General features: G+C 33.7%; 1 protein-coding gene across 4 annotated transcripts in view; it reads left to right on the top strand.

The window, feature by feature from the left end:
* Positions 1-26,039, top strand: part of CALCRL (calcitonin receptor like receptor) — a 104,768-nt gene that overhangs the window by 13,292 nt on the left and 65,437 nt on the right. For 2 of the 4 annotated variants that reach the window (XM_015110509.3, XM_015110511.3), the window contains exon 2: positions 4,804-4,871. The exons of the other annotated variants lie outside the window; for them this stretch is intronic. The gene's annotated coding sequence lies outside the window, so the exon portion shown is untranslated. The remainder of the gene's footprint in view (positions 1-4,803; positions 4,872-26,039) is intronic. 4 annotated transcript variants of the gene reach the window in all.

Raw genomic sequence — 26,039 nt, 5'->3', positions numbered from 1 at the left:
GAAATCAGGCTGGGCGCGGTGGCTCAAGCCTGTAATCCCAGCACTTTGGGAGGCCGAGACGGGCGGATCACGAGGTCAGGAAATCGGGACCATCCTGGCTAACACGGTGAAACCCCGTCTCTACTAAAAAAAATACAAAAAAAAAAAAAAAAAAACTAGCTGGGCGAGGTGGTGGGCGCCTATAGTCCCAGCTACTCGGGAGGCTGAGGCAGGAGAATGGCGTAAACCTGGGAGGCGGAGCTTGCAGTGAGCTGAGATCCGGCCACTGCACTCCAGCCTGGGCGACAGAGCGAGACTCCGTCTCAAAAAAAAAAAAAAAAAAAAGAAAAAAGAAAAAGAAAAAAAAGAATTAACTTGAAATCAAATGGAATTTGTACATTTAAATCACATAATAAACTTTCAAATAGGATCAGTACTGTATAAGGCAGCTCCATCTCCCACTCAGATCCCTTGACCTTTCCCTAATAAATTGCATTTCATATATGTTGATCCATAGATTCATTACAAATACATCATTCTGTAGGAGGGAATTATGCTCTGCATACTTTTCTACAAAAACCTTTATAATTAAGAAATTTTCTTAATTTTCTTATGTAGAAATGTTAGATGTAGAATGTAGAATGTAGTTTCGTATGTAGAATGTTATGTATACCATACTGATATAGATTGGATGTTTGTCCCCTCCAAATCTCACATGAAGGTTGAATGTTGAAATGTGATTCCCAGTGTTGGAGGTGGGGCCTGGTGGAAGGAGATTGTATCGTGAATGACCTAGCACCATCCCCTTGGTAATAAGTGAGTTCTCACTATGTTAGTTCACACAAAGTCTGGTTGTTTAAAAGAGTATAGGACCTTTCTGCTCCCTCTCTTGCTCCGTCTGTCTCCACGAGATATGAGGATATGTCAGCTCCCCTTTTGTCATGAATGTAGACTTCCTGAGGCTCTGCCAGAAACAGACGCTGGAGCCATGCTTATACAGCCTGCAGAACCGTGAGCCAATTAAACCTATTTTCTTTATAAATTACCCAGCCTCAGGTATTTCTTTATAGCAAACAAGGACAGTCTAACTCATACACATATACTGTTTAAATAAATAAACTCCTGTATACTTAGACCCAAGATTGTCCATCATGTTCTTCCCTGATTGACTCACATGGACTTTACCCTAAGCTTGTACTAATCATTTCCTTGTTTTACTTTACGACTTTACCACATATGGTTTCTGGGCAAACTTTTATGTTATTTTTCTGTTTTTATTTTTACTTTAATGAAACTGGAATTATCTTGAATACATTCTTTGAAGACTTGCTTCTTCCTTTCGGCATTATGTTCTTGAGATAAATCATTGTTAATGGGTATAGCTGTGGCTCTTTCCTTTCACTATTACAGTGTTCCATTGTATGAATGTAACACAATGTATTTATCCTTTTTCCTGCTGAGGAACATCTGGATTGCTTCCACAGTTTTGCTATTACAAACAATGAGGCTATGAACATTTTGTTAACATATCTCCTGGTACACATATGTCCATGTTTTTTTGAGGATATATTTTTCAGTGAGATTTCAGGATCCTAGCAATTTAAAATGCTTATGCCAATTTATACTCCCACCAAGAGTGTATGAGGTTTCCATTGCATCGTATCTTTTCTAATGCTGTGTATTACTGTCAAACTTTTTAATTGTTGCTAGTCGGTTGAGTGTAGCATAGTATCTCATTGTGGTTTTAATCTGCATTTTCCTTATTATGAGTCACAATGAATTTGTAAGCTAAATGAATTAAAATTTTCCTCTGAAACATTTGTTTCTAATTGAATGGCAGTGACTTAATGTTGCAGGGTTATAATTAAGTCACTTTTTGCTTTTAACTATTTAAGAGAAGGATTAACTATCTCTCTTTGGTTAGATGGTCCAGGGAAAGGAAAAATATGTTTTATTGCTTTTAAAATTGGATATGCATGAATAACATTTCTCATCATGAACAAGAACACAGATAGAAAATGTCTTGAATCATAGCTCTAACTTTCTATTTCTCTTTATTCAAAAACTAATATCTATCAAAATCTCCTTTGAAAAATAAAGAGAGGAGGAAAATGAATAATTCTATTCAGGGGTGTTTATGTGTTATTTTTTAAAAACTGGTTGCACATTTACAATAATTTATGAAGCTTGCATATCTCCTGAGAGTGATTGTGTCTCTTTCTACCTATTGTACAAAATTATTTCTTACATGTCAAAACATCATAGAAAGCATTGAAGTTTGTGTTTTTCACATAATTCCTCATTTTTTAATTCACTTGATTGCCTTTATAGCCATCAGCTGAATTTAACCAGTATATTTCTTCAAGGTTCTGATTTTCTCTTCATAAATATACTTAGGTTTATATATTTTTTTCTTCAGCTAAGTTGTTATATTTCACCATGGCAACATCATATCAAGAAAGTCTAGGTATTATTCCTATTTGCTGTATTACTTTTCTGTGTTTTCCAGATTTAGTTGATTAGGATTTTATTGTCCAACCATTTCACCAGTTCTGCTACTTGAACAAAATTAGCTCTTTCTTTTGAGTTTTCTCTAGGTATTTTTATCTTTTACATTGGGGCTTAATAATGTTTTGTTTTTATCCTTTCTTCTTGAATTTTAACCTATTTTAGTACTTAGTTTGATATCACAGATAACTGATATTTTTCAGAAGAAAGAGGTAGTAAGTACATGTTCACACATACATTGTAATTTTGTTAATATATGCAACCTGTTTATTAACCCAAGTTAACTCATCAATAAATTTGCTGATAGCCAGAAGTGACCATTTACATGTCCCAAACACCAAAAAGCTGGAAAGGTTCTTTCATAGCATTTTTGACCGGGATGAAAAAAGAACCATGCAGAAAAAAAAATAATGCTTCTGAGTATTTCTACTTCTAGTGGTATTTTCTAGCAAGTTGGGAAAATACTAAAAATAAACTTCAACCTTGAACCTGCTGAATTCCATATGTATGCCAATAAAGGTTGAATTTATGAAGCTTGCATATCTTCATAAATTAATAAGAACTTAAGAACATAAAAAAATAAGAACTTTTATTTTTTCTGAAATAGCTTTTAGAAATCCAGATTCTAAATATAGTCAGGTGTCACTTAAGGATTGGGATATGTCCTGAGAAATATGTCATTAGGTGAGTTTGTCACTGTGTGAACATTACAGAGGGTACTTACAGAAACCTAGATAGGATAGCCTGCTACACACCTGGGCTGTGTGGTGAAGCTTATTGCTCCTAGACTGCAAATCTATATTATTATACTAAATATTGTAGGCAACGGAGACACACTGGTAAGTCTTTGTGTACTTAAACACATCAAAATATAGAAAGTACAGTAAAAAATACTGTATGAAAATCTATGGCACCACAGTCATATATGTGGACCGTCTTTGACTGAAACATCTTTATGCAATGTGTTAACTGTATATGCAGACTTTTTGATAATGTACAAATACACATCTAATTAATACGACTACATGATTCTAATTATAGTAGTCAATTTTTAGTGATATATAATATGTTATTAAAACACATGAAGGTGTAAACATTTACAACGTAATTTTTCAAAATAATTGGAAGTGTTTTTTGGTTTACAAAAGATTCAATTGAAGAGATTACTTTTAATAATAAGCTTTCTGAATATTTTTGAGGGTTTACATAAACGTCTCTATTGACTTTAAAGAAATTATTGCAATAGATCTGATTATTGTTAGGTCTAGTAGAAAATTGATGCCCCATAAGCACAAGGTCATTAAAAGCCTTTCAAATGTCAATATGAGTTAATTGAGATAAATAATTCACAAAATGCATTTCTGACATTTTTCAAGTTCTTGAAATTCAAACAGTGTATAAACGCAAAGCAAGGTAAACTAGCTGTGTCTTGCTTTCAACATTAGTTTGAGCCTGAAAGGATGTATGTAAACTACATTTATGTAACTTCAATATTTGTTTGACAAGGAATGAATTTAACTTGTTAGTAACATTTTATGTTTATAGAGAGTTAAAACTTATTACTGACAAGATCTGGCCTCTGGTTCCCTCTTTGACCAAGTTCTTGAATGCTCTTTGCCCTCATTCACTCCACTATGACTGTATTGACTCTCTTTCTGTACTTTGAACTAGCCAAGTCATTCCTGCCTTAGAACCATTGACTCAGTCATCTTTTGTTCTCCCGAACGTTAAGGGTAGTGTGCTCCCTTACTACAGGTCTACTGCTCAAATACCACTTCTTCACAGACGCTTCTTATGACTATTCTATCTGGTATACCACCATCATACGTTTCTCCCTATTCTCCCTTAGCTTGCTTTACTGTCCTTCATGCCACTTATCAACACTGAACATTTTTATATTTATTTGTTTCTTTTTTTTTCTCCTTATAATATAAGCTCCATGAGAGCAGGGACTACCATATCCCCAGCCCGTAGACCAGAGCCATGCAAACATAGATTACACATCTTCCTAGGGCCAAGACCTTAAACAACAGGCACTATCTGCCTCCATGTTTGTGCCCATTGGAGTTCCCATTCTTAGGACATACGATACCAAGAACAAAGTTACTGATTACTTTCAGGTTAGCATGGTGACAACCTCAATATACCTGGTATGTCTCCTCCCAACTTTCCATTGAAAAGTATCATTTGAAATATGTACGTTTATGGTTTTAACAAAGAAACACACTAGTATTTAACTTGAAGTTAAATTCTGAGAAATCCCACTATCCACTCATAATATTACCAAATTCACAGGAATGTTCTCTTGTCATCTAGGGTCCTACGATGATACACCAACCACTTGTGCTACCACCTGTCAAAACTTTGGATGGCCCTACTTTCAGGTATTGCATATATTACAAAAGAACATCCATGACCTAATGAAAGTACATGTAGGATTTCCAGTTGAGGATAATAAGACCATGTTAACAATAGTAAGAAGTATTTCACAGAAAGGTATATGGTTAACTTTAGAATAAAAGAGAATCTTGAAAGGCAATCTAACAAAATACTGATAAAGATGGAATCATGGACATCTGTCACACTTACAAAATTATTTCCTTGGGACCTTGGCAGTGGACTTAGTCTCCATATTGCCGTTCTCTTGGCCAGACTACCGGGAGTGTCAAATTAATTTGAATGTGTCCTAGTAGATTTATTAATATTAGTTATTTTGTAAAATTAGCCACAGACATCATATATGTATATATACTATATAAAACATATTATAACCATAATTATATGGATATATACCAAAAATTATGTTTAACATGATAAAATAGGGCTAAATTGCTCATTTGAACTAAATTCCTTTTCTCTATAGAGTTCTTTATTTTCTATTCACATTGTTACTCTTATAGTCCTATGAATGGATGTAAAACTTTCTTATATTTGGAATATAAGATGATACCTTATTTATAAGCAAAGGAAAAAACTTTAAATGACTCTAAATATTATTTTTAGAACTCCCTGGCCACTCTGAGGTCTTATTTTCAATCCTGGGCATTAACTACAGACTTTTGGGGCATTGGTGCTTCCAGAAAGACTACTGTTCCAGATGTGTTTGTCTTGTTATTTATGTTTGGCATTATAGTACCATGGCAAATAAAATATTAATTATGCAATTAATATTACACCTCACAGTTGCCTGTCCTACAAAATTAAATGTCCTGCATTAACTTGTTTTTAGACTGCAGAAATTTGACAATTCAATAATGTATCATCATAATAAATGGTAATAACCTAAATTAAAACTAAAGGCTACTAATTATTTTCTCTTAAATTTAAAACTGGGTGACATCATTCCTCCTTCTGTACTTAAGCTGTGATTTTTAAATTCCCAGTTCATACTGCTGGGCCCAAAAATAGATCCTCTATAATTGTTCTTTCTCCCACAGCATGTCTTTGGGAACTCATCATTGTTGTGCTGTCCTTTCATGTGTCAGCTTCCTTTGCACATTACATTTCACATGACTCACTGTTCCTTAGAGCAAGGTTTGAATGCTCAAAATGCCTACTTCTATCTGACAGCTGGATTTTTCTTGCTGATGGTTTTTATGTGAAGTAATACCAGATCAACTTTCAAAAGGCCCAAAGTTTGCTTAATAAAGAAACATAGGAAAGAGAGCACGATGGGAGAAAATTCACTTACCAGTGAAGAATTGGATTTGGCCTCCCACTATCTGTGTGTATCAGTCATGTCTTCCTGTGAACGCTGAGAGGAATACACTATATTTTTTCCAAGTATGTTTTTCAACTTATAAATTATAACATCTCTTTGAGAGTTTAAAGAAGATACATTGGAAGTAACTGAAAATGAAAGGTCCAAGTTTAAAGGTGCATTCTCTTCATTAGCCTGGTCTCACAGAACTCGTAGAGCATTGGAAAGATTTTCTGTGAGAAGTTAATGGCTGCCATTTGAGTTGCTTTTTGTTCTAATAGTGCAGTTTAAGGTGTAAATTCACTTCAATTCCAGCAAGACAGAGGTAGACAAAAATTTTCTTTATGGAAATTAAAAATTTAAATGAGAACTATGATTGCAGTTTGCCATCATATTAGTTTGAATTATATATGTTTCTATTTTAACATAATAAAAGAAGTACAGAACAGAGACTTAGGAGAAGGGGTTCCCAGTCTTAGCTCTTCTACCACTGCCGTGGAATATAAAGCAAATCACAAAACCCTCTTGAGCTCCTAATTTGTGTCTCTAAAATGAGAAGATTTTTCTATAAGATTTCTCAGGTCCATTTCGGCTCTAAGATTCTGAAATAGCTGCCTATAACTCTCTGACCTAAAGATAAGAGCTAAAAATAAAATATCATCTGAAGTTCTTTGTAACCAGCTATGTGATTTGTAATAGTTCAATTCCTCTAACTACAAGGGTTTTTTTTTTTTTTTTTGCATGGTTTTATTTATATAATCATACAGCTGACTGAAACTTGACAGATGGGTAAGAAGTGGGAAATAAACAAATATAAGGGGAAATGTCTCTGGCTAGTTTGAATTTTGGCAACAGAAGCATCTATTTCTAGTTATCGGTAAAGTTTAGTAATCTTGTGGAAAGTTCTTTCAGAGTCCAAAATAGTAAAGATATTAACTTATAAATTTCTAATCATTTAATAGGTCCATTTTTGCATTTAAATTTTAATCCAGCTAAAATTGAAGCAATATTTAACATATTATATAAACTAAAAAATATATTTGTAAATTATATGAAAATACTCCAGAAAAGTTATGCTTATAGTGTTTTGAAGTGTGCTTAATAAATCAATTTTATGAATGATTATTTTATTTTATTTTATTTTATTTTTGAGATGGAGTCTCGCTCTGTCGCTCAGGCTGGAGTGCAGTGGCTGGATCTCAGCTCACTGCAAGCTCTGCCTCCCAGGTTTATGCCATTCTTCTGCCTCAGCCTCCCGAGTAGCTGGGACTACAGACGCCTGCCACCTCGCCCGGCTAGTTTTTTGTATTTTTTAGTAGAGATGGGGTTTCACCGTGTTAGCCAGGATGGTCTCGATCTCCTGACCTTGTGATCCTCCCATCTCGGCCTCCCAAAGTGCTGGGATTACAGGCTTGAGCCACCGCGCCCGGCCATGAATGATTATTTTATCATCTCTTTAAAATTTTAAAGCACACTGTCCTATTGCTCAGAGTTCAAATTAGGTATACTCCTATGTGTATGAGAGACACAGTTAATGACTTGCAGGTCATAATTAAGGATTCAAAACATTCATTTTTATAACAGAATGTTTACAAAATACTCATTCTCATTTTGTTGTGTAATGAGCAGTGTTTCCAATTAAAGTAGTTAAAATTCAAACAAATGAGGTCAGCGTGACTTGTCATTTATGTTAACTTACATGTACCACAGCAAAATAAAGCTGGGACCTAAATATGGCACTGGCTTAAATAAGTAGGTATTGGTAAACGTACTTGATCATGTGCCTTGAGGGTCTCATCTTAAGTGCCATGAAAGCCTACCAGTAACTCCTTCAACACTAAAAGATTATCATATTATTATTCTTTCTGTAAAATGGTGGAACCCCTCATCAATATGCTTCCCTGCAATGTCCTTGTTAATTTGCCCTTAATCAAACTCTTCTTTAGTGAATAAAGTTGTTCTGCTTTGCATTGATCCCTGAAACAGCCCTGGTGTTGATCTTTGTAAAAAATTTCACTCACACAGATAGTAGGCTTCATTAAAGATTTACACGGTAGCAGATATGGGAGACGTTCACATACCACCAACACAAACAACTTCAAATCAATAGTATAAATGACCATTTTTAGAATCACTTATTTCTCCCAATAATCTATTCTGACCTCTCTCTATCTCTTTGACTTTATTCTGTCTTTACCCATTCTTTCCTTTTGTCACTCATTTTCCAGCTTCTGTTGCACGAGTAAAAGTAACGCATTTTCTATTTGGTTCATGGAGAAGAGACTTCTTCCCCTGACATTTGAGCACCTGATAACATTTATGACCAAGAGTCTGCTCTACTCTAAGTGGATTTTTAATTTATCAGAAAGAACAGTTCCTCTCATAAGAGGAATTATGATGCCAATGTAATAGCAATTATTTAATATGTAAGTAGGTAAACATAAACTGCCATTGAAATTTAGTAGAAAGCATATTATATGCAGTGACAATAATACCTTCATGAAATTCTTTAGTTATCATTTTTTTATTTTCAAATTTGTTTTACATTAAATTAGGATGAGTGTCTTATTTATCATTTTTACTACATTGCCCGCCATAATGGTTCTCAAATGCAACAACATTTTCATTTTTGGTAGAATTGAGTTTCCCCATTTACTATGTGTTATACTTTTCCCTAGACCAAGGATCTACGAAGTGAGTTATCCATACTCTTACCACATAGGCAGAAACAGCTTGTTTTACAGAAATCAATTTCCTGATCCTCAGACTCGATTTGATCTCCTTCCTAAAACTGATCTGCCAGTGAAAACTTCGAAGGTACAAGTTTCCAGCTAGTTATCCTTTTCCACTTCTCTCTTCACAATCTTCCTTCTTCTCTTTTACCTACGTCTCCCTCCCCACACCAAAAAACACAAGTGTTGTATTACCCATTCTGAATCTTACTAGAGAGCATTTTTGCAAAGCATAACAATCTCCTAGGTCACAAACAAGGGGACGAGGATGGTGGGTACATTGATGTTTGCCAAGCCTCCTTTCAAAAGGACATGTCAGCTTCCCCCTTCTTAGTCTCATTAAATAATATAGGGCAAATAAAATTTTACTTGTGTTTAACATGGATTAAGAATTAAATTATATCTCAAAGTCTATAATAATGCATTTTGATCTTGAGTGTAAACTTTAAAGCCAGACTGCCTGATTCAATCCTTGAATTAATCAATTTTTAATCATGTGTTAAAGTTAATAAACTGACTGAGCTTCAGGTCCCTCATTGGTAAAGCTGGGTTAATCATAGTACCTACTTTACATGATTGTTGTAAGGTGACCGTAAAGTCTAGAAAATCAAGTATTACTTTTTAAAAGTATTACAATCTAATATATATAAGTGAATCATTTATTATATATCATTTGTATTTCCAGATTTGGTGGACACTCTATATAAATAGAGAGCTACAAGTAGAGGTATAAATAGGTAATGTATAGATTAGTGCTTGAAACTTAGTAAGCCTTCCAGACGTGTTAGCTACTATTATTATCAACATGATAATTATTGCCATTATTTTTGATAAAAGTTATAGTCGTAATGCAATCTGGAAGAACTTTTTAAAAGCATTCATTTGCTGCCATTTGGACAGGAGTTTTTTTAAAATAAAATTTTAATCTATATACAAATTTTGTTGCAAAAATTTTAGAGCAGGGTAAAGATTTTCATGAGAAAAGATTAGAAGAGATTTACTTCACACCAATGCACACATCTGCAAAGAAAAAAAAAAAAAAAACAAAACACAGACACACAAATTTTAAAGTGTTACCTGCTCATCTAATGATCTATTTCCATGTCACTTTATCTTCTTTCTTGCTTCTTGCTACCTTTATTCCCTTTTTTTCTATATAACGAGTTTTCCTGGCTCTCTTTCAGGGTATCACTAAAAATAATTTAAAATATAAAAATACATTTTAATAGAATAAAATTCTTTAAGATGAAGGGTGGATAGTGGACTGGGATATGATTTCAAGGAGAGAAAGAAATGATCTATCATTTCCAACCGCTGTGAAGAACTCATTCATTTATTTTAAATGAATGTGGTAGATATTGAATTGCTTTTATATTTATGTTTTACTGTGAATTTTTTTAAAATGATGTAACAGTTATAGTTTAGAATGTCAACATTTAAAATGTGCCAAAAGTTACATGCTTTGCAACTGATCTGTCAGTTGAAATGGGTGATGTTTTTTCAAAATTATTTTACACAAGGTGTCAACAGAAAAACTTGGAGCACACTGCTCTTTACTAGAGTGTTTCTTTCATCATTGCATTTCCTCCACTATAAGGAATACACTTAAAATACGTTTATCAATAAATATGCATACAATTTTTTCTTATCATGAAAATATGGTGAGTTATAATGTCATGCTTTTCATTGTATAATGCATTTGTGACTAGAACAACTAACCTTATCTCATAAACTTCACTTACAGAAGGAAAAATTGGATCTAGAATAATGCAACCTGATATTATATGTATCAAATGGAAATGTACTACTAATAAGCAAATAAATATAAGACTTTCAAGCTATAGGTGGAATATACCAAATGGGTTTCTCTTGTGTTTTAAAGGATAATAAATTATCAGGAAGTTAAGAAAGGTCCATTGAAACTGAGTAATTCTATGTATAATTCTATGCATAATAATTATATTTGTGACATGACTATTAGCAAATAGCTTGCTTTTTTGATAAAAAATAACATTATACATTAACAAAAACATAAGTTGTCAACATTTATGTTGTCATAAAATGTGAGAAAAATCCATAATCTTTTTCCAAAATGAATCGACCTTTGAAACAAGCAATCAGTTAAACAAAGAGTATCTGAAGAGGTTTTACTGGAGTCCAAATACTGTTCTTTGAGACAGATTTAGGTCTACTATTAATAATCTGATCCCTCAGTCCAAATTTCAGGAAGAGTCCATTAGACCCCCAAACTAAGTCTAATAGTCAATGCAGTGTTGATTTCCCCTATGTAGAAAACCACTTTAAGAAAAATGACATTATAAAAACTTTATTGCACTTAAATATTATTGTTGTTATATTTGTTGTCCTTTTTGTCTCCCAGGCCTTCCTTAAGCCTCTTTGCAAAGTATGTTAGTTATATTTTATGGGATATATCAATTTTGACAAAATATTTCCTCTTCCCAAATTATGTAGACTCAGTATGAATATGATGAAGTAAAATTGTTAATTAGGCCATACCAAATTCATTTATACCTGTCATGGTTTCAAATCTGCCAGTTCTCCTTAATTTTCAGCCAGCTCTTTGTAAATTGCACATCTTTATGCCTTTCCAAGATTATCCAATTTTTTTGTCAATATTAATCCATCAGTCACAATACTTATGAATGGCCAGATGCCTTTTGACTTGTCGCATTAAGGTACAGGGTCCTGCTAATATAATTAACAATATATTACTGCTATTTCTACTAGCTAATGAAAACAAATGAAATGCTAGTTGCATTTATTGATTTTTGTTAAAGTGAGCAAATTTCTATGTAAAGTATTTGAGAAATGCCTAGGAAGGGTGTGGCTTATAAGAAAAGCACAGTCATTTACTATGATTTTACAGGAAGTTCCTCCTGTGGCTAAATGTACTCGCTCTCTCACATTGCTGTAGATATCTCACAAAGGAAAATCCAACACAAATATCTGCAGCTTTTAATATGCTGAATCTAAAACATTCCTGCCAATGAGAAACAGATCCTGCATTTAAAGGAGGATAAAGCTTGTTTCAATAAGCCTGGCGAATGGGTCTGCCAACCTTTAGTTAACTCGAGCAAGCCTTTTAAAGCATTTTTTTTTAGGCTGTTTTATATGACACCTATCTCCAGATAGAATTTGAAACTTCTTCTAAATGTTTTGTCTATATGGCATCAAATATCTATTAAGCCTTAAATAAGAGAAATTGGGTAACCAATACCTAACCAGCAATTCCCAATGTAAAGAACTACCTCATTGGGCATATCTATATTTTGAAATCAGATGTGGCTATTGTTAACCAGGCTTTAGGCATGAGAGCCCCTTATCTATAAAAAAAGAATTATGGTCATGCCGAAGTTTTTTATTTTTTATATCTCACAGGGTGAACTTATTTATCACATTTACTGTATAACTAATAATAAAGTCTAACTTCAAATCATTTGGGATTCTGTTGCATGGAGTAAGCTTAGTTATTTCTGAAAAAGTTCATTATTCTCTATTTACCCTAAATTTTTTCCCAAGCCTTCAGACATGTCAATAAATGATCCAGAAAACAATACCTTCACACATAGGAGATAGGTTTCCCTGTCACTTCAAACACTGTCACACACACGCAGTTGCAAAATACTTTAGAGTAAATTTTGCCGTCAAAGAGTAAGTTTTTTAAATCCTAGGAAAACTTAGAATTTATCTTTATAGCCAGATAATTAAAATATTCCTCAACAATATCCTATTAAGGTCAATTTTGTGTTTTCTTTATGAGGAAAATATGATTTTGAATGCTTTTATAACATCTCAGATTCTACATATTTGATACCATATTTGGTGGGAAACTACAGTCATATGTACAGCTGGTGAAAAAAACATACATACAAGTAATTTTGAAGCACATGAGTTTTGCTTCAAAAGCATTTCAAGTAAAAATTTGTGCAATGAAAATGAAGAGGAAGAAGTATGCTTGTTAACATAGACACATTAAATTAAAAACAATATAGACCATACATTCTGGTTTGCATTTTGAAGTGACTGTTGGGAAAGGTCTATTTCTTTGCAGTCAGAACAATTTTTCTATTATGTTCTATTATTATTGTTCAGACTTATATCTTTGAAGGTCAAATTCGTCTGAAATTTTTATTGTGAAATAAGGAAGAGCCATTTATTTCTCTTACAGTCCTATCTAAATATTGTAATGTGAATTGTAATTCATTTTCTCTATTGGAACTTTATTACTTTAATGCCATATCTGAATACAAGCTTTCAAAATCCCTATATTTAAATCTTCTAATAGACTATTTTCATAGCTTCTTAGGATTACAAAGATCCTTTTATCTTTTTAACACACTCCCCTCATATTTTAGATTAAAAATTGAGAAGCAAGAAAATTAAAAGAAATAGAATAGTCATCTAGTGTTACAACCAGAATTATACCATTTCTCTTCAATTGATTTGTATTGACTATTCAATAAAATGTCCACAAACTACCTAATCTTGTCTCTTAAAGTTATCAGCAACATGCTGATAAAGACATCAGATATAAAGATATCAGCATGTTGCTGATAACTTTAAGAGACAAGATTAGGTAGGGTCTTCTGGACATTAATGTGTTCTTCTGGACATGTTCTTATGTGTTGAGCTTCAAATTTAACAAAGCATTCTGTGATATTTACTATAAGAGCCTCACTATTATTAGACAAATTTGAGAAATCTTCTGTTTCACAATGCCCCAAAGCAAATTGTCACGTACAGTTAAGTCTGGGCTTCAGGAAACTGCCTCATTTTAGATTCATATCCAATCCATTGTCCATTGAATTAGTCAAGTCATTTTCTTACTTAAGAAACTGAGCAGATAGTAAATGGAAAAGAATTGAGAAAAAATATATTCTATTGTACTAGATGAAGCTGGATTTGTTAGCAAGGCTATCAAGCTGGACTTGTTATCAGGGACATCAAACTGGCACATTAGTAAAGCCAACCAAAAAACATAAAGCACTCTGTTCATTAAATGCAACTTTTAAAACTCATTGATTTTTTAATCTGCCCAAACCCAGATATAAATATCTATTTTCTAGAAACACTAATTTTTTAATTGGAATTTTGGTAATAAAAACACTTGACCTGTGGATACAATTGTGTGTCAGTCCTTTATCTTATTTCCTGCTATCTACCTTTGATCTTTTGGTAATAGATTTTTTAATGCTGCGTCAGTGAATTCCTGACAATGTCTACTTTCCTTTTATTCATACGGTGGAACCAGGTTAAAATACTTGGTCTAAATATCCTTCCTTTTGTCCACTTCCTACTACACTCCTGCTGTCATCTGCATGCTTGAAATAATGTGCCAAGAAGCTTTGAATTTTGTTGAAGAGGGACAAAGAAAGTTGGATGGTTTTCTTTTGTTTGGGAGACCCAATTTGTGACAATGAGAATGTAAAGGCTCAAAGGGTGGCATGGTGTCTATGCTTACTGGACACTGAACTGGTTTGGAGTTTCTAGAGAGCTGAATATGAAAATGGTGTTTTCATGAGGGAATTAATAAAACTCTTGACAGGAATTGTGCTGCTATAGGCCCAGATGTCAGCACAGCATAGGGTAAACTTGAAGGCCATTTTTCACCAGTTGTGCACAGAATGTAGCAGGACTCTGGCACCCCAAGAGTTGATGACTTTGAGAGCATCAGGAGATAGTGTCAACATAAAATAGTACATGGTAGCCAGAGTAAAGGCACTCCAGTTGACTATAAAGGCAGAAGTCATGGACAAATTAAGTCAGAATGTTAGAGAAAGAATGATCTGTGGTGGTCCTATGAAAGAGACTGGCTTGCAGACCATCCCTTTAGAGAGGTTAAGAAATGCCTTGAACTTTCCAGGATGCTGGAAGTCTCATGTTCTGAGGTGCAGATGTTCTGAGGTATAGGAATTTATGAGTTATTTTGATATCCCGAGGCTTCTGAGGCCTAACAAGGTTTCAATCACAAGAGTAATTATGGAAGAGATGATTTAGATATAATTCAGATAAACATTTACTTACCAACAGTAAGTTTCAAAGTGTTTGAAAATAGTGCATGAACTATAGGATTATGTAGCTGATTTCAGGTATCTTGTACTTTCCTATGAGTCACCTGGCAGTCAGAAGATACGTGATATTTTCTAACAAAGTTATTTTCAGATGGGAAAGATGAATATAACTACTTCCATGTGGGAAGTCTCGCTGCTGATCTATGTAACCCTAAGGATTAACCTATTCCTGGCACATATAGTTCCAGCTAAGAAAGGCAACATGTAAATTCTTATAAAAGAGCCATGATATAATAAGCCAGTATTCACAGACACCCGTTAGTGTGTTCAAAGGAAATTCTCAAAGGCGTTGAAATCTTTAATTCAATCTTTTCACAAAACTCACTCAAAGTATCCAATATTCAGATATGTTAAATCTATTGGAAAATAAAACTCTAGACGTGGATTATTTCTGTATTTGTGTGTAAATAAATCAAGACTAGATATTAAAAATTCACTTTCTTCCTCTGTTCTGAACCTAACCTTCCCCACACCTCTACTCTCAGAAGAGTACATCTCTTACATGCATATTTCAAAATTCTTTTTTTTTTCACTCACAATGCACTTGAACATATATTTTTCTGAAATGTAAATTCATATTATAATATTTACCATTGATTTTCGACTTCCAAAATAAATTGCATGAGGCTGTATTGATATATTGTTTTTCCTGGCAGTAGTGGACAAGAATTTATAACTGGCTTTAATGCGTTCTTTTAAAAAACTCAAAAAAAAATTTCTTTTGAAAAAAATACAAAAGAAGAAGAAATATAATTATAACTATTAGACTATATAAAGTATTCTTTTAATGAGGTTTATCATAATGTTTTCCTTATTCTTTGAAAAACAACAGTGGTTCAGTAAATAAGAGATTTTTCTAAGATGTTAATTATTAATATTATGTCATAATCTTATAAAAGAACTTTGACTTCTTCCAGATCTAGTTTATTAAATGATTACGTTAATCAAAATAATACGTGATATGAAAGACAGAAACCTCTCTTTTAAAGATACTCACTGGCTGGAAAGCTATGATCACTTAAGCACATGAAATACCAGCAGATTCGATTTATTCCAAGCACTACATGAAAATGATTTCTTTAATGTTCTTGTTCTGAAGGCTTTCTTGAAATGTTAGCATCTGTTTCATTTCCTAGATTCTGGAGTAATTTCTGTTAGGAACTTGTAGTTCAATGTGACAATAGCAACTAGGGGTTGAATTATTAGTAGGGCAAACAGAGGTTGTCAGTATATGAGCCAGCTTCTGCTTCCACAAAGATTAACATATGGCTCCAGAACTAACAGTTATTAATCATATCATTTAAAACTGTTATTTATAATGGCATAATATGCTATTTATATTCATTATGCTATCATAGAATGTTTAGAGGCAGATTTATGCTTCTAGCTAAAATAATTTAAGGAAGTCTCTTTTAACACATTTTACTTTAACTTCACATTCAGTAAGCATTTTCTTCAGTTAACATAAGTTGCTCTTCTGTAAATTAAAATATATTGCTTTGTTTTTATCTTTGAAAAAATGGCCTGCTCAAAAATAAGGAAGTGTTTAAAATTAGATAATTTTAAAAATTTCACTCGTAAAATTTTGAATTTTTTTGCCAGCTTTCACTTTAGAGTTAAATTCTGTGAGCTGGCCCAAACTAACTGTACTAATTTGCAAGGGCTGCCGTAATGAAAGCTGTAGACTAGAAGACTTAGACAACTGAAATTTATTTTCTAACAGTTCTGGAAACTGGAAGTCCAAGATCAAGATGTTGGCAGGTGTGGATTCTCCTCAGGCCTCTCTTCTCTATTTGCAAACGGTCACCTTCTAATTGCATCTTCACAGGGGTGTTTGCATATCCCTGACATCTCTTCCTCTTCTTATGAAGACATCAGTCATATTAGATTAAGGATATGCACTTATTACTTCATTAATCATAATCACTTTTTAAATGTGTCATGCCCGAATATAACCACATTGAGGGTTAGAACTTAAATATGTAATTTGGGGACAGACACAATTTAGTCCATAATATCAGCCGGGCCTGGTGGCTCATGCCTGTAATCTCAGCATTTTGGGAGGCCGAGGCAGGTGGATCACGAGGTCAGGAGATCGAGACCATCCTGGCCAACATGGTGAATCCCGGTCTCTACTAAAATAAAAAAAAAATTAAAAAAAAAATTTGCCAGGCATGGTGGCACGTGCCTGTAATCCCAGCTACTCGGGAGGCTGAGGCAGGGGAATAGCTCGAACCTGGGAGGCGGAGGTTGCAGTGAGCCGGGATCGCGCCACTGCACTCCAGCCTGGTGACAGAGCAAGACTCCATCTAAAAAAAAAAAAACACACACACACACAAAACACAAGAGTTTCTAAGAAATTATTATGAACAAGGTGAAATTTTCTAGAATGTAGGAAAAGCTGAATAAAGAAAAGAACACATCTCTGAACCTTAATATTATGTATTATTGACAGAATACACAACTATAATTCAGCTTTGCAAAGGTTGGTAAATTACTTAAACAATTGTATTCTAGGTTATTTAAATAGCAATTTAACCAATCTTCCAATGTCTACTATGAACTGTCTTAAATGCTAAAACAGAAGGTAAGGTAAGAATGAATAAACCTTGATCTATACCCTTAGGAAGATTCAAAATAACAATAGAAGTCGATATTTAAGACATGATTCGTTTCATTTACTCTCACGAAGACTATATAGGCTAATGAAGGAAAAAGACAAAATCAGCGCAATACAGTGTCATTAAGTAGATAAGGGAATGTACACAGAAAACTAAATATTTTATATGGGCTTATAGATCTGTAAAAATAGGTTAAATTTTACATGATTCTCGATTCCTTTTAGAATGCTATATTTTTATAAAATTATATGCCCAGTTGAATATTTTTAAGCTTCAACTGCATCTCTAAATATTGGTGTGAAGAATAACTTTTGAAATTGATGCAGAGAATGATATACACAATTTTTTTTCTTTTAATGACCAGAATTCCAGGATTAGTATGGATAATTCCAAATTTTTAGTGGGTGGGTGAAAGGTCAGAACAAAGGCTTCTGCAAGAGAACTCTGAGAACTGAAAATGTCAAAGCTTTTTACATTTAACCTCAAACTAAGCTGGGTACTAACTTGACTGCATGGAAGTACACTTGATTACAGTGGGAATCGGGCAAAGATGTTAAATAACAAAAATGTAGGCGATATTGATAAAGAAGTAAACACCTGACACTTCGTAAATGTGAAAAATCCTATACTGTGGGTTACTTTTTATTTTATAAACTGTTACATTAACAAGTAACTATCGAAACATTATCCTCTTTCCTATGGTGGTTTTACAGTTCATAACTTTAAATTAATTTTAATCACAAAATCTAAATTTAAATATAATTATTTCAATACAAAAATATTTCTGTAAGATAAAATATTGAAAAGTATTTAGACCTTGTGTCTTCCCCCACTCCCATGTCCTATTTAAGTAGCTTTAATGTAGTTTACATTATTTTTAAGTCAATATTTTACCACAAATATTACTTATGCTACTACTGAATCTTTAATCATCTTTCAGGTTCTGTAGTTGTTCATTACAGGTCAAAGGCATGTTAAAATTGTTTTAAAATTTATTAAGAGTTATGCTTAAATTGGAAAATAAATAAGCAGACATTATCTATAATATAGGCATATATTTCATCAAATATTTTAAATCTATATTTGATTTGGATTGAAATCAATTGAAGTCTCATACAATAATAAACCTCACCAGCATAAATGTCACAAAATGTTTATTCAGCAAGCTATTCCAAAAGTAGCTTTGCTGGGTTCCATTGATGCTTTTAGTATTTCTTTTCTTTCCTTTGTGTGTTTATGGGTTTGTTTTTTGTTTGTTTGTTTGTTGTTTTTTGTCGTAGTTGTAGTTGTTAACCATGCTACTCTGAGTATACCTTTGAAACATCAATTAGTTTTTTTATCTATATATTAGTTTTCAAAAACGTCTTGGGAATACATTTTAAAAATCACTTGAGTATGGAAAATAAGTGGCCTTTATTTTCAGACAAAACGTTTTCAAACTTGTTCCAGTAAGAGAGCTTCACCCTCATTATTCATCAAGAATTGTATTTATCAAATATATATTTACTAAAAATCTCTTCTGAGAGAAAGATTATACAGTCAGTGTTACTCAAAGGATATTTAGTGCATTTACTTTTTCAGATAATTCAAAGTTTATTCCTAGGTGAAGTCAAATCAACAGATTGAAGGACCACATTATATTTAATTGCTATAGAATACTTTTTTATGCCTGATTATAGGCATATGAACATATGAACATAAGAAACAGCCCTTTGCAACTTGCCACATTTTCTATTATTGAAATTCACATGGGAAACATATACATTGAATTACAGAATGTTCTCTTTGAGAGAATCCTACGTGATCTGTTTGCAGTTAGTTCAGAGTATATTAGCACTTCTTCCTAGAAATTCGTTAGTTTCATACTACAGACCATACACTTGGTAACTTGATCTACTAGAAGGATCAGACTCAAAATTTTAGACCGTCCCTCATTCACAAGAGTTTTTAATAAAATACAAGGTATTTTAATGTCTTATTTCTAGCTCTTCTTTACATTTCCCAATATTAGTATTTTTTTTCTCTTTTTTCATGTATGTAATGTTATCTGTGTTTAATAAGTTTCATTTAGGTGAAAGAAACAGGGACACTCTTATACCTATTTGGATCTATTACTAAGATAACAGGGAAATTAGGAGTACAGAAGATATTCTGTGTCATTCAGTATGACGTGGTAACTCTGTATCATTCAAGATGAAAAATTTTAGATACTCACACACAGAAATTATAAGTGCTGAATGTCCTGCTTAAACATTACTTTATTATATTACCATTAGTAAATTTGTTTATTATGATTTTTAATTGACTGATAAAATTATACACATTTATTATGCACAACATAAAGTTTCTTTGTATCTATACATTGTGAAATGACTAAGTCTAGCCAATTAATATACACATTACCTAGTAGAGTTGTATTTTGTGCTACAAACAACATCCACTCTCTTAGCATTTTTCAATAATACTTTATACCTGTATTATTATTATTATTGTTATTGGCTGAGCACAAGGGACTTTATTGATGGTACATGACGAGGTGGGATTCCCTAGGCCCCTCCATTTTCAGGGGGTCTTCATGGAAACTGTGAGGAGGGGAGATTCTCAGTGTGGTGGGGGACTGAGTGTGGCAGGGACTCCCCAGCAATGAGGGCCTCTCTCTTCCTCTCGTGCTCTTGCTGGGGCTGGTGGTCCAGGGGTCTTACTTTTTGGAGGCCATGTGGACCATGAGGTCCACCACCCTGTTGGTGTAGCCAAATTCATTGTCATACCAGGAAATGAGCTTGACAAAGTGGTCATTGAGAGCAATGCCAGCCCCAGCATTGAAGGTGGAAGAGTGGATGTCGCTGTTGAAGTCGGAGGAGACAACCTGGTGCTCAGTGTAGCCCAGGATGTCCTTGAGGAGGCCCTCCAATGCCTGGTTCACCACCTTTTTGATGTCATCATATTTGGCAGGTTTTTCCAGATGGCTGGTCAGGTCCACCACTGACACATTGGCAGAATTCCCTGTCGCAAACATTGTTAGATATCACAAAAGTTTATATAACGTTTCCATATTATGAAGTACACTTCAGATGTATATTTTTTCTCTGATTCTTTTGTGTTTTGATATTTTTCAAGCATGCCACCTTTTAAATCTGTTTGTTTTATTTTGTTTGCTAATCATGGCCTGAAGGCAAATCTGCTTGCCCACAGACACATTTTGTGAGTTGCCTTGGCTACACCCACTATCTGCTAAGCTTCTTTCAAAACCCCTTTTCATGTGAGAAGTTCAAAAGCAGGCATGTAAGCACAGCTTTTAACAAAAGTCCTAACATTTAGGAAGCATTTGTCTAAGAATTTACTTAGTGTGGACTTTTCATATATTCTATATCCCTTTTATCCTATCACCTGAAGCTCTCACAGTTTTACCAGTAGGATGCATAGAAATATGATGTTCATAAAATTATATTATGTACTACATATCTTTCCTTTAAAACATTACGATGATACAGAAGCCTAAATGCCTGTTGCAGAAATAAATAAATGTATTTACTCTAACCTTGTACTAGAGTCCTCTGCTCTGTACAGAAATTAATAGTAAATAATAAAACCCCCTTCTATGGCTGGTTTTGTTTTTGCTCTTGGGATAACTAAGAAAGGATTTTATTTTTTTTTGTAATTTATGTATAAATTCTCACATCTCAGAAAAGCTACCAAGAAAATTTTAATGAAATAAATTAGGTAATTTAATAACTGTACAGTGGAGTGAGATAATTGTATTCCAACCAGAGTTAAAAAATAGCTACACCAAGAAAAATAATTGTTAAAAATGCAGTTTTTTATCATTTTTATTCCATCCTCCTTTTCTCTGTGCTCTCTATAGTCACATTGTGCTGTATAATATTTTGTAGAAATATAGAACTTGCTTTTTTCTAAAAATAAGTAGCAATTACATTTTAAAGAGAGCACGGATAAATTAATTCAGAGCACATAAAATGTTCACAACTACTCTTGGTTAGAGGTCTGAAGTCTTTCTTTCTTCTTCCCTTTCTTTCTTCCAACACTGTAACAGTCCTTGTGAGCTTTTTGTAAAGAAATCTTTTACATGTGAATGCAGTTAATTGACTCCCTTTACCAAATAATGATGGATAATAGCCTTGGTCTCCTTGGGAAAGTGTTTACAACATCAAGTCATTTTTTTTCTCCCTCCACTGGGTCAGCCTTTCAAATATATTTGCTTTGATTCAGGCAATAACCTCAGTACTGTGTCAGAATTTCTCTCTGGATTAATAAAGGAAACGTTATTAAGATCTAAACATCTGTCAGAAGATATTTATGAAATATTTATTTCCTGATATTTTCTTTCTAAAATACTAGGCTCAAATAACTGTACGCAAAAGAAATTTGGTACAAAATATGTGACTTTATAGAAATATAAGTTTAGTGCCATGATTGCATACACCATCGAAGACAGCAACTGTCCAAAGCATAATCTGCAGTGAAATTATTAAATGTCATCCTGTACCTCAGAAAAGTTTAACTTCATTCACACATTCAACAAATGCTTGTTGAGCTACTGGTATGTGCCTAACATTTGGCTGGGTGTTGAGAAGTAATGGTGAATAAAAGATTAGTTGCAAGCCCTTGTGAAATTATAATAGGGGAGACAGGTATTAATCAAATATTCATACAAATTTAAAATGACAAGTTGAAGTAGTCCTATGAAGGAAGAAGATGACCTAATCTGGAGGATTAAGGATGGTTCCCCAGATGAAGTGGTATTTTACTCACTTGATATCTGAAATTTGAGTCCTCATCGACTAGGGAAAGACTGGAGGTGGGTCAGGGAGAGTGAATTGGAGTGATGAGAAAAACATATGCAAATGCCTTCTATGGAAAGGAATGGAGGGCAGAAGGCAAGGGAGAGAGCTGTGTCAGGTGAGGCTGTGGAAATGCAGGGACCACACTAAGCAGGGAGTTAGATGACTTGTTAAAGACTCTGGTCTTTGTCTTATTACACTGGCGAACCTGTATTTTCAGTAGCTGATAAGAAAATATGTGGTTTAGCACTGAGCAACAAAAATCAGAGGGAAATGGGTTAAGAAGTGAGGGTGAAAACAAGAATAAAGAGTTCTTTTGAGATTTTGGTTTTGTAAAGTGAGAAAACAGGGTACAGTGGTGGATGTGGGAGAATCTATAGGGTAGAAAGAAGAGTTTTGTTTTTGAATGAGAGTGACATGAACATTTTAAAATATTAATAGGGGATCCATTTGAGTGGAAGAATTTGAATGTATTAAAAGACATCACAGATATTCAATTTTTTACCAAATTGGAGGAAATGAGGTGCAAGTCAGCAATGGCAATCTGTTTCACAGAAGAGAAGAGATCCCTTCTCTACTTCACAAGTTGAAAAAGAAAGAAAAAAAAAGAACACTGATTCTGATAAGCTTATAGGTGTTGAAATATGCAAGTGAGGGAGCTGTATTCTGTAAACCTCTGTTTTGTTTTGAAGCACTGGCTGTTGAGAGAGAAAGGAAAAATGAAGTGGGTGTTGAGGTTTTGTAGAAAGGACAGAAGGTTTGAAAGACTGTTTTAGACAGTGGAGGAAAGTATTGACTAAACCAAGTAGAATTTCTTTGCAAGGAATAAACTGGTTTGAGCTAAGTTTAAAGTTTGCTGGTGGGTGGGTGTAACATCAGTTCCACGGCCCACAGGGGAAGAATGTTAAGAATGAGGAAGAGCTGAAGGTGGGATCAGGGGATCATGAGGTACTATGGCTCAAGACAGAGGTGCATGTGGGTCTTGATAATCTGTGCCTTTGTACTTTGGGATGAGAGCATGGTTAAGGTAGTCTCAAGAAGCTCAAAGTGTGTGTGTGTATGTGTGCGCTGGTGTGAGCGGGGGGGGGGCGTGGGGAAGTACATGGGGCCACAGGGTTTAATGGGATTTAAATGCTTTTTTTCTGGTGCATTATCCTTCCAACTTTTATATAAAAGAGAATAATAAAAGATTCATTATTTTGTCTGGTGTGTGATAGAAGAAAGAATTGCATGAAATAAAAATCAACTTCAATTACTCATGAAAGCTTTAATAGTTGGAAAACTTGCTAACCAAACTTTCTTTTAAACAATACCCTTTTTACTTCTTGAATTCAGATCTCCCTAGAAATACTGAAAGAAATGTACTGAAAGCACATGGAGAAAAAAGATAGTTGAGGTAATCTTCAAAAAATTGAGATAAACTCTATCAAAAAATGGTAATAACTTAATATCTCTATATAACTATAAATAAGATACTACTCTAAATACTATTACATTGATTCTTGTTCATGATTGTATGTGCTAATTATGTTGATAACATTATCTGCTACACCTGAGGAGTTTTTAGGTGAAACAGCCTCACACATTACTATCGTTGTTTAGTCAAACAGATAACTTATCCAACAGCAGCAATCTATAAGGTAGCAAATGACCCATGATGTAATTTAGTATTATAAGGATGAATTGAGCCAGTTTAAATCTCTTTCAAAATTTTAATTAGGAAAAAAATTATTTAGTGATGGATCATGAAATGGGATACCTAGATATATACTAAGATGTAGAATCGGTGTCAAAACATAGGATAAAGGATACAGAATCAGGGCCATTAAATATCATGAGGTATTGCGACAAGGACAGGAATAAACAGATAGAAGGATAAGCCAGAGGAGTAGGGGGTGTAGTAAAGAATTACATCCTGAGTGGAAAGAATTAGCACCTTTCTAACAAGAGGCATTGAGGACAGAGATGCAGAGGAGGAACAGGGATCTGAAACAGTAATGGCACTGGTTTAATGAGAGTGAAGTTACTGAGAGAAGGTCTTTCTGTATCCTTCCAGTTATAGAATTGAGTTTCAGTCTGTGTGAGATACTGCTCTAAATCTTTCCTGATTTTCAGAAACATTCTTACGTTTCCTATTTCTGCTGATCAGGAGAGCTTGAGCGGGTGTCATTTCTTTTAAAATTCATAGTCTGTGTGGAATGTTCATGATTTTTCTCTTGAAGTGGCCCAAAGACAAGAGAAATGGTCCACAGGGTAGACGTGGAACCAAGTACTGAAAAGGGGACTCAAGAGCGTGGGCAGCAGTCTTACTATGGCATCTGACTTGGGCAACCTTTGCAAATTCACTTATCTCTCTGACTCTTTTCTTTCCCCATCTATGAAGTTAAATATTTAAGCAAAATTATTACTGTCTCCCTCTAATTCTAACTCTTTCTGGTTTCACACGAAAAATCTCATGTTTATTTTATTAAGCCGAGCTTCACAAAATATATGCCTGTATCTGGAATTTAAATCATAGACTATTATCTGAATTATTCAAGCTAAGGGCAGCCTCTGTTTGATATAGTATTTTAAAACTTTTTAAAAAAATAGCGGGTGGAAGATACAAGTGTGAAGAGTGAGACTTGAATCAAGCCTCAAGGCTCTAAGGCTTAGTCTAATACAAAATGGAATATTTAAATACTGTAAATAGCTTTCAGGTTTTAAAGTCTAGGACATCTCAAAATATTTGTCCTTTGGTGACTAATTCCACATATATCAATAACTAATCAGTTTTTATTGATTGTTTTCTCTCAACTAGTACTATTATAGTTACTATGGATCATGAATATGTGTTGTTGATTGTTTTCTCTCAACTAGTACTATTATAGTTGCTATGGATCATAAATATGCTTTGTTCTCTGCAAACATACAATTTGGTGAGGAAGACAAAATAAGCATAGTAAGCATTCAAGTTATTTGTATATAAGGATTTATCTCTCTACATTTTCAGGGAAGGAATTATCAAAGAAGGCTGGAATGCTTAGGGTTATCGAAATAGAAGTTTCAGGGAGAGGGGAAATCTAAGCTTGTCCTTAAAGAAAAAGTAGGAGAAAAAGAGACAGAGGGAGAGAAAGATAATTCTGGATAGAAGAGGAAACATGGGCAAAGACAAAAGACAGGGGAAAAAAAGTGAACATCACATGGGCATAGCACTTACATCTGAGGATTTCAACGAGACTGAAATAGTCATTGTTTTATTTCATATCATATGTAATTATATGTGATAATTATCAGCTGTTATAGTTTAAACCTTGTAAATTAATCACTCTTTTTACCTGACTGTTGCTCTACCTATAACTGTTATATATTTTACCAGTTAATTTAATTATATCTTCCCTCCCATATGAGAAAAGCAAGAGAATGAGATAAGATTATAATAAAAGACATTGTAATTTACGTGTCAAAAAGACAAACCTAGGGAAAGATAAGTTCCCTGCAAAAAATAGAAATGATTCTTTCATTTGGCAATTCTGATAGAAAAACTCTGCAAAGTAATTGTTAATGGCCTGACCTTGAAATAATCCTCTTTATTTAAACTATAACTTGTATGTTGACAGCACAAGGAC

This window comes from Macaca mulatta, chromosome 12 (genome assembly GCF_049350105.2).
Source record: "Macaca mulatta isolate MMU2019108-1 chromosome 12, T2T-MMU8v2.0, whole genome shotgun sequence".
Taxonomy (NCBI): Eukaryota; Metazoa; Chordata; class Mammalia; order Primates; family Cercopithecidae; genus Macaca; species Macaca mulatta.
This window is presented reverse-complemented; position numbering and strand designations above follow the sequence as displayed.